Consider the following 13,352-nt stretch of genomic DNA (forward strand, 5'->3'; position numbering starts at 1 on the left):
GCCTTCTACAGGAAGCCTTTCCCAATATCTCTGAATTCTAGTGCCTTCCCTATGTTGATTATTTCCTATTTATCCTGTCTGTAGTTGTTTGCACAGAGTTGTCTGCATGTTGTTATCCCTATTAGATTGTGAGCTCCTTGAGAGCAGGGCCCATTTTTTTTTGCCTTTCTTTATATCCCTGGCCCTTAGCACACTTCCTGCCATAAATTAGATGCTTAATAAATACTTTATTGACTGACTGATGGGAATAAAATAGATTCATAGAATTCTAAGGAGACCTTAGAGGGCCTTCTATTCTATCTTGCTACTTAGAGGCAGAGCTGCTTCACAAGCCGTCCCAGGCAGATGGGTTGGTTTCCATTTTTTTTTAAAGCCTCGGGGGAAGGAAGCTTTCCTCACTAAGATAGATTAATGCTTAATGGGTCCTATTGTCAAGAAGTTCTGCCTTTTAGCTAATATTAATCCTTTTTGCCACAGTGTAAGCCTATTTCTTCTTGTTCCATCCTCATTGGAGATGGGGAAACAAGGACTCAACATTCTTTATGTTACATACTTGAAGACTTGTCACTTCTTAGTTTCTGTCTTCCAGACTGTCATCTTAGGTCTTTTACCTGCTTTCCTCATTCATACTCATTCCAGGTCTTTTTAGAGATGGCCTAATGGTAATATGCTGGACTTGAAGTCAGGGAGTCCTCTGTTTAAATCCTTACCGTTAGCAAAACCACTTGGACTCTCCCAGACTCGATTAACTCTTAAGTCTATACATGATAGACCCATTGTAATCCGCCTCTGTGAAAGGAGTTTCTACATGGTACACATACTAATAAAACCACAGGTTATTGGAATTATCATTTAATCATTTTATGGTGTTCTCCTTGGGACTCTTTCCAAGTCCTTTCCATCATACCCTTAAACTGTGAGGTGTCAAAGTAGGCAGGTTGTAAAATACAGGTTTTTGAGGCATGGAGTGGTGGGAGGTAACATACTTGGAGTAGATAGGCTATTGTAACTTGAGCATTTGCTTATGAGAGAACTAAATCCAAATAGTAGTTACTTTCTTCTGGGGGAATACATTGACAGTGGGTATCATTATTATTTGGGGCAGCTAGATGGCGCAGTGAATAGAGTGCCAGGCCTGGAGTCAGGAAGATCCCAATTCAAATCTGACCTCAGACACTAGCTGTGTGATCCTGGGCAAGTCACTTAAGGAAATGGCAAACCCTCCAGTATCTTTGCCAAGAAAACCCCACATGAGATCAACAAGAGTCAGACATGACTGAAAATGACTGAACAAATCATCATCATCATCATCATCATCACCATTATTATCATCAGGATTACCACCACTATTCTCTTCCTACCCCTATTCCTCACGTCACCGTCTTTACCATCGTCCTCCTCCTCATTATCCTCATCATCACTATCATCATCCTCACCCTTATCAATATCATTGTCATCACTATTATCATCCTCATTCTCATCACCATTATCATCAATTACCACCACCCCATTGCAATCACCACCACTACCCCTACCATGATCATCATCACTGTCACTAGCACCAGTACCATCCTACCACCATCACCATGAATACCACCATCCCATATCAGTACCACCCTACTATCACTACCATGTCACCATCACCACCAACACTACCCTATCAATATCATCCCTACTACCATTCCCACCCTATCATCATTGCTCCCTTAATGTCACACCACCACCTCTCCTATCACCATCACCACACCAACATCACCCCATCACTACCATTATTACCACTACCACCAACACCATCATCAGCATACCTCATATTTGTTTAGTGATTTACAGCCTTCAAAGTATCCTCCCTTCTAATTTGATTTTTATAACTGTCCTGTGAGGTAGGTGGGACAGATAATATTTTCCTCATTTCTACAAGTGAAGAAACTGAGGTACAGAGAGGAGAAGTATCTTACCTAAGGTAACTAAATGGAAGATCTTGGATGGGAACTATTTTCCAATGCTGATTTTGTCAGTCTTTGGTGACAGTTAAAATAATTTAATTTTTTCATGTTTCTATTTCTCTGCTTGAAAAAAATGAAAAAAAAAGGGATGCTAACCCTTTTGAATTCACGTGGATGGTTGTTGGAAGAAGCTCTGTGAGAGAATATTTGTGAATTCCTTATAAAAGATTCTTGAAGTAATGTATAAAGTCAGGGCACTTTCTGTTAAATATAATTAATCTATGTAGGTGTTAGATGGTCAGTAGCAGAATATCTCTCCCTCTTCTGCCCTGCTCTCTGGGCACTACAAGTTGGCATGGGTCCCTAGTCTAGGGCACTGTAACCCCTGCAGATATTTTCCTCTTCGAAGGTAAGCTGGCCAGAAATTCTGTACACACCTGTGATTCCTGAAAGATGAAAAGTCACAGAGTCAAAGCAGTCCTGGGGCAGCCATCATAGAATCATAAAATTTAGCTGGATGAGACTTAGGGATCCTCTAGGCTAAGCCATACATGAATCATGAGCCCCATTTTCACTATCAGGGCCCGTGGTGCCATTGTTTTGGGGTTGGCAACAAGACACCTAATTGGGGAATATTGGAAAAGGGAATTGTAGCAGTCTCCAAAGAGTGTCTATCCAGAGCAGAGAGAGACTTACTGTCCAGCCTGGCCTTTAGAGAGTAGCCATGATAGATGGTAAGGTCAAGGTTGGGAAAAAGAGGAAAAAGTAGTAGGGTATTGATTCTGGAGAGGATTAAATTTCCTTTGAACCTTCTATTCCTATGATTGTCCTATATCTTTTCAGCCCTTTGTAGCTAAATTCCTCAAAAAGAGCATCTAAGATATGGCCTCCCCTTTCTCCTCTCTCATTCTCTTAACCCCTTTCTCCTCCTTGCTACTCTGTTCTCTCTAGGTTTTTGGGACACCAGTCTCTCCTGGTTCTCCTCCTCCTACCCATCAGACCTCTCCTCAGTCTCCTTTGCTGGATCTTCTTCCAGATCACACCCTCTAATTGTCGGTCCCACAGAGTTCTGTCCTGGGCCATCTTCTCTTCTTCCTCTATACTATTTCACTTGGTGAACTCATCAGCTCCCATGGATTTAATTAGTACCTCTATGCTGATGATTCTCAAAACTACCTTTCCTGCCCCAATCTCTCTGCTGACCTCCAATCTCACATCTCCAAAAGCCTTTCAGACATCTTGAACTGGATGTTCAGTAGACATTTTAAACTCAACATGTCCAAACTCCTCCCCCCACACTCAATAAACTCTAGTGGTTCCCTATTGCTTTCAGGATCAAATACAAAATCCTCTATTTGGCATTCAAGGTCCTTCATAACCTCCCTCCCTCCTACCTTTCCAGTCTTCTTACACTTTATTCCCTGCCACATACTCCACAATCCAGTGACACTGACCTCCTGGATATTCCACAAATAAGACACTCCATTCCTCGGCTCCAGGCACTTTCTCTGACTGCCCTCCATGCCTGGAATACTCTCCCTCCTCAACTCCACCTATTGGCTCCCCTGGCTTCCTGTAAGTCCCAAATAAAATCCCATCTTTTTTCCCCCAAAAAATCAAAGTAGTTGGACAAGGAGCCTCAATGGGTTAGTATAATAATTGACATTTATATGGTGCTTTACATACATTATCTCATTCAGCCCTCAGCCAAACAACATGCATTTATTAAGTACCTACTATGTGCCTGTCTGGGTGTTGGAAATATGGAGATAAAAGGGAAACAGTCCCTGCCCTCAAGGAACTTATATTCTCTCAAAAATCATGTGAGTCAAGTCAATAAGCATTTGTTAAGCACCTACTATGTGCTATTTCTATATAGATCAGAAAACAAGACATCTGAAGTGCACATACTCACAGAGCTGGTAGATGTACAAGGCAAGATTTGAATTCAGGTCTTTCTGACTCTATGTTCAGCACTCTAGCCACTGTGCCAGACTACCTTTTTTTCTTTAAGGATAATTGATTCTATCAGTATGATACTTTCTGGTCTCTAGGGGCTCTAACATACTGGGTTTCATTGGATTCTCACTACCTATAGAATAGGTAACAATCAATCAATCAATCAATCAATAAACATTTATTTTATGTCCTGGGTTCAGTGCTAAGTGCTAGGTATGTGGAAAAAGGTAAAAGACAATCCCTGCCTTCAAGGAGCTCACAATTTAATAGAAGAGACAACATGAAAATATCTATGTACAAACAAGCAATATACAGGATAAATAGGAAAGGATTAACTGAAGAAAGGCTCTTAATTAAGAATTAAGAAGGGTTGGGAAAGGTTTCCTGTAAAAGATGGGATTTTATTTGGGACTTACAGGAAGCCAGGGGAGCCAATAGGTGGAGTTGAGGAGGGAGAGTATTCCAGGCATGGAGGGCAGTCAGAGAAAGTGCCTGGAGCCGAGGAATGGAGTGTCTTATTTGTGGAATATCCAGGAGGTCAGTGTCACTGGATTGTGGAGTATGTGGCAGGGAATAAAGTGTAAGAAGACTGGAAAGGTAGGAGGGAGGGAGGTTATGAAGGACCTTGAATGCCAAATAGAGGATTTTGTATTTGATCCTGAAAGCAATAGGGAACCACTAGAGTTTATTGAGTGTGGGGGGAGGAGTTTGGACATGTTGAGTTTAAAATGTCTACTGAACATCCAGTTCAAGATGTCTGAAAGGCTTTTGGAGATGTGAGATTGGAGGTCAGCAGAGAGATTGGGGCAGGAAAGGTAGTTTTGAGAATCATCAGCATAGAGGTACTAATTAAATCCATGGGAGCTGATGAGTTCACCAAGTGAAATAGTATAGAGGAAGAAGAGAAGATGGCCCAGGACAGAACTCTGTGGGACCGACAATTAGAGGGTGTGATCTGGAAGAAGATCCAGCAAAGGAGACTGAGGAGAGGTCTGATGGGTAGGAGGAGGAGAACCAGGAGAGACTGGTGTCCCAAAAACCTAGAGAGAACAGAGTAGCAAGGAGGAGAAAGGGGTTAAGAGAATGAGAGAGGAGAAAGGGGAGGCCGTATCTTAGATGGTCTTTTTGAGGAATTTAGCTACAAAGGGCTGAAAAGATATAGGACAATCATAGGAATAGAAGGTTCAAAGGAGGACTTTTTTTTAAATTAAATTAGATTTTTCTGTTACATTTTGAGTTCCGAACTGTCTCCCTCCTTCCCTCCTCACCCCACACTAGAGAAAGCCACCATTTTGACACAGATTTATAAATATATGTAAAGTCATACTATGCATACTTCTATTCATTAGTTCTTTCTCTGGAGGTGGATAGCATCTTCCTTCATAGGTCCTTTATAGTTTGAGTATTTATAATATTCAGAATAACTTGTTTGTTCACAATTATTCTTTGAACAATATTGGTGTTTCTGAATACGACATTCTCTTGGTTCTACTCATTCCATTTTTCATTATTTCATGCAAGTCTTTCCATGGTTTTCTAAAATCAACCAGCTCATCTTTTTTTTTTTTTAGGCAATTGGGGTTAAGTGACTTGCCCAGGGTCACACAGCTAGTAAGAATCAAGTGTTTGTTTTGAGGCCAGATTTGAACTTAGGTCCTCCTGACTTCAGGGCCAGTGCTCTATCCACTGTGCCATTTAGCTGCCCCTCAGCTCATCATTTCTTATAGCACAGTAGGATTCCATCACAATCATATACCATAGCTTGTTTAGCCATTCTCCAACTGGTGGGCAGCCCTTCAATTTCCATTTCTTTGCCAGTACAAAGAGAGTTGCTATGAATATTTGAGAACATATAGGCTCTTTTCCTTTTTCCCTGATTACCTTGGGAAACAAACCTAATAGTGGTATTGCTGGGTAAGCATATACACAGTTTTATAACTTTTGGGGCATAATTCCAATTGTTCTCCAGAATGGTTGAATCAGTTCACAGTTCCATCAACAGTGTATTAATGTCCTAATTTTTCCACATCCCCTCCAACACTTGTCATTTTCCCCTTCTATCATTTTAGCCAATCTGATAGATGTGAGATGATATCTCAAAGTTGTTCTAATTTAAATTTCTCTAATTAATAATGATTTAAAGCACTTTTTCTGGTGACTACATATAGTTTTGATTTCTTCATAAAAAATGCCTGTTCATATCCTTTGACCATTTATCATTTGGGGAATGACTCATATTCTTACAAATTTGACAAGATTCTCTATAAATTTGAGTTATGAGACCCTATCCGAGAAACTGTCTATAATTTTTCCTGCAATTTTCTACTTTCCTTCTAATATTGGCTACATTGATTTTATTTGTACAAAACCCTTTTAATTTACTATAATAAAAATTATCCATTTTATATCTCACAATGTTCTCTCTCTCTTGTTTATTCATAAATTCTTCTCCTATCCATAAGTCTGATAGATAATGTGTTCCATGTTCTTCTAGTTTTCTTAAGATATCTCCCTTATATCTTGGTCATGTATCCATTTTGGCCTTATCTTGGTAAATGATATAAGATATTGGTCTGTACCCAATTTCTGCCAGATTGTTTTCCAGTTTTCCCAACATTTTTTTTTTTACCAAATAGCATTTTCTTATTCCCAAAGCTTAAATCTTTACATTTGTAAAACATGAAATTACTGTAATAGTTTACTACTGTGTATTCAAGGGAGGATTTTTTGAGGATGGGGGAGACATGGGCATATTTGGAGGCAATACAGAAGGAACCAGTAGACAGAAAGAGACTGAAGATAAATGATAGAGGGAGGATGACAAAGGGGGCAATCTATTGAGATGGGATAGAATGGGATCAATTGATCAGGTAGAAGGGTTGCCCTTGATATGGAATGAGGCCACCTCATCCTGTGAAACAGAGGTGAGGGAGAAGATAATGGCAGATGTCATCTGAGTGAAATGAGATGAGGAAGAGAGGAGAAAAGAGAGATCACAGACAATGGCATTATTTTTTTCTATAAAATATGAGACAAGTTCTTATCTGGGGACCAGGAAGAGCATGGGAGGCTTGAGGAAGGATGAAAAGGTTTGGAAGAGCCACTAAGGAGAGTGGGATAGTGAATTGACAAGGAAGGTATATAGTAGGATTGCCTAGCAGCAGTGAGGGCCCAGTTGAGATTATGTAACAAATTTGTAGTGGACTCAATCAGAAAAGTTGCATGACTTCATTAAAGAGCATGTGTGTGTGTGTGTGTGTGTGTGTGTGTGTGTGTGTGTGAAGGTAGCTGATTGTTAAAGACTGAGGCTTGGCAGGTTGTAATTGGTTAAATGATAAGGAATTCAAGAGAAGAGTAGTTGTCTCCAGTGTAGAGTTGAATTGGTTCAGCAAGGGATCAAGATGGAGAAAAGAGATAGCATGGTTAGTTCAGGGGAGATGGCCTGGGAGAGAATTGAGGGGTCAGAGGATTAGAAGTCACAATATGGATGGTTTTTAAGGGAAGTAAGAGGGAGAGGTGAAAAGCCAATAGATTATAGTAACATAAAGGGTGTTTAGAATTCTTGAATGTGGAAGCAGTACATTTGGTGATACTATGACCATCTTTGTATGTGGCTGAGGGAGGTTGGAGAATTAGCTTGTGGTTAAGGAACCGAGTGATTAGGGTGTTTGAGGGACAGTCAATATGTATGTTGAAGTCCTTTAACATGAGGGCAGGAGTTAGAGAGGGGGGAAAAACTGTGAGCCAAGTATTGAACTCATTGAGGAAGGAAGGAGAGTGACCTGGAGGTATGTGGACAACAGCTCCCAGCATCATCATCTCCTTTGGACAAATGGAGCTGTTCTTCCTCAGGGGACTACAGTGGGTGTTGCAGTTAGGTGATAGCCATTCTGCCTTGTGGGAGGTGAGGCAAAAAGAGATGGCTTCCCAAGTTTAAATGAAACTTACCATTTTGCAATACCAGGCCTGATGAATAATGATTACCTCACCCTTCCCAGATAGCCTTGGATTTTGGCCTGTCTGGAAGCCTTTGGGAGAGGGGAGGAGGGGAGGTATGCTCCCAGGAGACTCCATTTCCTCATGGCTTCAGGGAACAGGTGGTGACTTTCTTCATATTGTCATCAGTTAGCTGGAGCTGTGGCTCTGTCATAGGCTCCAGTAAGCAGGAAGGGATGTCGTCTCCCTACATGCCCCTTCATCCCCTTCCCCAGTCCTCCCACCTCCCCGCTACCAACCCCCTACCTAGAGTCAGCCTGGTGACAAAAAAAGGGACCCCGATTAAAATCTGGAACACATATTCTTCAGAGGGGGCATCTAGACCCCCTGAGCAAGATTTACTTACAGAGGAAGTCTATGGAGTAAATGCCTTTTGTCTCTTGTTCCTGCCAAACCTGGCATACCCCTTCCCCTCAGGAAGCAAGGGAGGGTCAGACTCCATTTATGAGTAGGGCCAAAGGGGACATCTAAGGGGCATAGAGGAAAAATAGGAGACAGCCCTGAGACAGCTGATAGAGTGTTGGAGATCCTCAGCAGAGTGCCTGGCACACAAGAGGCACTTAATACATGCTTTTTGATGGATTGATTGATGGCCAAGAAAGGGCAGGGACAAAAAGGAAACAGGAGTGACTGAAACAGAGCGGTACATGGAGCACAAAGTAGATTTTTGTCATTCCAGAATGGACCAAAGGTGGACTTGTTTTGGTGTGGGGCCCTCTCCTCCCTCCTAGGTTTTGCTCAGCTATAAAGAAGAGGGTGAAGGAGTGGAGGAGGGGGGAGGCAGAGAGGGTGGAGGAGCGAGACAAGCTGCTGAGTGTTTTCCTGCTGGGGCCTGCTGATGGGAGCTACTTTGGAGAGGGGCAGGATGTGTCCAGAGCCTAGTGTTTCCTGCCTGATAAGGCGGCCCCTCCCGCTGGATCCATGGTCTCAGGGCCTACCTTCAAGGGGAGAGCTGATCTGAGGGAAGGGGCCAGTTAAGGAGAAAAATAACAGCTCTAGATAATGCGGCTGCTCCCAAGCTTTCCTCCCTCCACCCAGCTTCTGCCCCTGTCCCCAGGCTCAGGCTTGGAGCAGGAAATAAGGATATGACCAAAATATAATCCGAGCATCTACCCCTTCAGGAGCACCATCCCCTTCCCCCATGACTGTGAAACCCTCTAGATTTCAAAAACACCTCACCAATGGAGGACCCCCATAAAGTAGGAACTACCTTGGCTCATGGGGCAATCTGAATTTGTTTCCTCAATGGAATTCTTTGCTCTTTTAGAACCCTAAAGAAGGGGTCTTTCTGCTGGGCCAGTGTCAGAGAGTTCCTCTCCATAGCTCCCATGGGGAGTAAGAGGAAAGTAGGGGATCAGGAACATTTGAAGACACGGTATAGCTGGAACTTGTGAACTGGAAATCTGAGTTGGAGAACATAGGTCCAGTGATGGCAGCCAGTTTTGTGACAGACCATTGTGGCTCCCCTGAGCAGCCTTCTGGAGCTGTCTTGGTAATGAAAAGCTGTGACCACTGAGTAACAGATTTCAGTGAGTTCAGGACCAGGGGGTAGGAGGACCTGGAATCAGGAAAATCTGAGTTCAAATCCTGCCTCAGACACTAGCTTTGTTACCCTGGTCAAGTCACTTAACCTCTCAGCTTGTTTCCTCGTCTGTAAAATGGGAATAATAATAGCATCTTTTTTTTTTAAAGTTTACACATGTGCAATCGTATTAAACTTATTTCCACATCAGTCATGTTGTGAAAGAAGAAACAGAACAAAAGGAAAAATCATGAAGGAAAAAAAAGTGAAAATAGAATGCTTCGGTCCCTGTTCAGACTCCATAGCTCTTTCTCCAGATGTGGACAGCACTTGCCATCATGAGTCTTTTGGAATTGTCTTAGATCACCATGTTCATGTTGCTCAGAAGACCCAAGTCTATCAAAGTTGGTCATCGCACAATGTTGCTGTTACTGTGCACAATGTTCTCCTGGTTCTGAATATCATCTATTTCACAGGGTGGTTGTGAGGATCAAATGACATAATACCTGTGAAGCGCTTTGCAAACCTTAAAATGGTATATAACTGCTAACTACTATTATTGTTGCTATTATTGTTGCTGTCTGCCCTGTTCCTCTCTCCTAGCCCATTTTCTGAAAGAGCAGAAAGCTGGGTCTTATTATGTTCCCTTAGCCCCCTGATCTCTCCGCTCATTCTGTCATATCCATATTTCATGGCAAACAGACATGTTCGTAGGGGTATTTAATGTCCTGAAGGGCTGAGCATGAGAACCTTCAAAGAATCTCTGGTTGTGTGTGAACAGAGATCCAATCTACCTATGTGATTGGGAAAGCAAATGCTTCTTGACCATCAGGTACTAGCATGGTGGGTCTCAAAGGTCCCTGGGGCATCTCGTAGCCAAGGAGCAGTGTCTAGAGGTGTGGAGCTGAACTTCTTGTCCCCAGTCATTGTTCAAGAGATTTTCCATGAAGAAATCAGTTCATTTCCAGGGATAGCTGAAGACTTGAACCTTTCTCCATCAGCTTCTGGATGGGTGGGGAACCTGGGAAACGAGATTGACAGCTTAGCTTTGGCCTTCTCAATAGTTGGCTCTCAGGGTTGAGTGGCAACAGCTGGGATAAGGAAATTCCCATCTGCAGGCTCTTGCAGGCAATCTGGCCTAGCCTACTTGGAGACAGCTTGAGGCCTTTCTGGGGCTTGGAGGATAATTTGGTTCCGGGGTCTCACTCTGAGCGGCGTGTCTTAGAGAGAGGAGCCAGCACACTGGCTTTGATGGGAACAGGGGAGCAAGGCCTGGAGAGGGAGGTCGGGGAACCTAGCATCCAAGAATTCTGAGCCAAATGTCCTGCTTCCCTGATCTGAGCTGACAAAAGGTACCTGGGACCAGGTTTGCCACTAGCTGGCATTAAGCAACTCAGTTTCCTCATCTGGAAAATGAGCTTGTGAGATGAGATAATCTCCAAGGTTCCTCTTATGAGGGTTAAAAGGGAACCTCACCCATCCCCTCATTTTACAGATTAAATCAATGAAGCCCTGGGTGAAGAAGGTGACCGAGATTCTGGGAGGCAGTGCAGAGCTCAGAGAAATCTCCGGTGCCCAGCTTTGATGTCCAGAGTGTTCCTTTCTAACTGGAAAGGTGATGTGGACCTAGGTTTAAATTCTTGTCCTGCCACTCACAAGGCCTTGGACAGAGTGCTTCTTCCTCACTTGCAAAAGGAGATTTGACTAGAGATTCTTAACCTTATTTTTTGTATTATGTATACACACACACACACACATACACACACACACACTCACACACACTGGCAGTCTGATTTCTCAGAATCATGCTTTTAAATGCACGAGATAAAGTACACAGAATCACAAAGAAAACAAAATATATTGAAATAGTTATCAAGTTATTTTTAAAAAGTTCACAGACTGATCATCTTTAAATTCTCTTTAGACTCTAAATCCTCTAATCCCTAAATTCCAGTCTTCTTCCTCTTATCTCATTCCCTTTTAATTCCCCACTCCCAAGGCAGAGGGAGAAGGACGAAGGAACATATATGGAGGTATCACAGTACATAGGCCTGGCATTTGTTTTGTCCTGCTAGGCAGATCCCTCCAGAGAAGCATCTGTACTCACAGTAGGCCCACAGCTCAGGCCCCTTGTTGTAGCCTGCCTCTCATTGGACTGCCTTGAAATTGTAGACTGTTCTACACCCCTAAACCTTTGCTCCTGCTCCTTCTTCTTAGAGGTCACTGGGTCCAACTCCCCTCTGAGTTACTGAGTTACTACCATTCAATTCTGCCCTCCTCCACCCCGACCCTGCTTTGTCACTAGGCTCCTAGCCACCTCAGCCTGGCCCCATCCCTAAAGCCTAGGGCCCCACCTCCAGCCCCTCAGGCTCCTCCTCAGGCTTCAACTTGGCTCTACCTGGCCCTGCCTAAAGCGCCTCTTCCCTCCACCTGGGTTTCTATCTTGCAAAATGTGGTCCCTCAACTTTAAGGGAGGTGGTGCAGGAGCCATCTGATTGCTCAGGCTTTGCTTTGTGTAACCGCCTGTTCAGCCTCCCATCTAAACAGTGGAAAGAACCACACTCCTGGAGATTGCAGCTTCACACACCTGCAACAACTGCTGACCGGCTCCTTAATGAAGAGGGTGGTGGGGTGGTGGAATAGAGGGAATCTCAGTGCTGAAATGGAATTCCCAGCCTTACGAGTTTAAGGCTGAGGAGCTCTGGCATTGACTCAATGTGCAACCTCAGTGTTTCCTTCTGAGAAAGGGGATATCTATCTATCTATTTATTTATCTATCTATCTATCTATCTATCTATCTATCTAATTTATCTATGAGCGAGAGGGAGGCTTCTGGGTAGAGAAAAGAATAAAAATAACCAATAAAGCTGTTGTGAAAATGAAAAAAATTGTGATTTCCTCCAAATCTTCAATCCCTCATTCACAATACAGTCAGCCTTTGACAGAGCATGGAGCTTGTTTAATGCCAAATGGAGTTCTCTCACTCTCAAGTCTGAGGAAGCTCCCCCTACAGATTCGGGTAATAATCATAATTCATGTTTCTATACTCGAGTACTTTTTGGCTTAGCAAGTAAATTTCTCACAACAACCCTGTGGGAGTAATTTGTGCAAGTATTATTCCCATTTTACAGATGAAGAAATTGAAATGACTTGTCCAAGATCTTTAACAGTGTCAAAGACGTGATTCAAACCCAGGTCTCCTGACCACGAGTCCAATATTCTTTCCACTATACCACATGAAACCACGTTCTTATTCATTATGACACCAGTTTTACTAAAGTACAATTAAGAAAGATCATAAAGGAAACTCAGATGTTCAAGGCAGGATAACCAGTTAGGAGGCTTTTGAAAAAGTCTAGGCAAGAGGTGACCCTCTACTATGATGGTGGCTATGTGAGCAAAGTAGAGAATGGATGCTAGAGATGCAATGGAGGAAGAATCTTATGAGATTTGCAAATGGTTTGATATGGACAGATTTGGGTAGAGGGAAGAATGGTGGATAGATCCATGTTTTCGGGTCTGGGTGAGTGGGAGTTGGTGATGTACTCTATAGAAGTAAGGGAGTCAGGAAGAGGAGTAGCTTTGAGGGGAAAAAGTTTTGATGTGTATATGTTGTGTATGAGATGTCTGTAGACATCTCAGAATAATGATAAGAATGGCCATTCCTCTTTTCTTTGGAAGTAAATGTGATATTTTGGTAGAGGGCCCTGCCTCTCTTTTGCCATCACCCCTTCGATACTCTCTTCACTTCCCAAGGAGTAGCCCAGGAGCTTAAAAATACAAATGCTTCATGGTATAGTGGAAAGAACATTGGATTTGGAATCAGATGATGTGGGCTTGAATCCCAGCTTTGCAACCTTACTTGGGTGACCCTGAGTAAGTCGTTTCCTTTTTCTTAGTTTGTTTCCTCCCCTACAAAATGGGGAGTAAGG

The sequence above is a fragment of the Vombatus ursinus genome, unplaced genomic scaffold (genome assembly GCF_900497805.2).
Source record: "Vombatus ursinus unplaced genomic scaffold, bare-nosed wombat genome assembly UNPS02010219.1, whole genome shotgun sequence".
Classification (NCBI taxonomy): Eukaryota; Metazoa; Chordata; class Mammalia; order Diprotodontia; family Vombatidae; genus Vombatus; species Vombatus ursinus.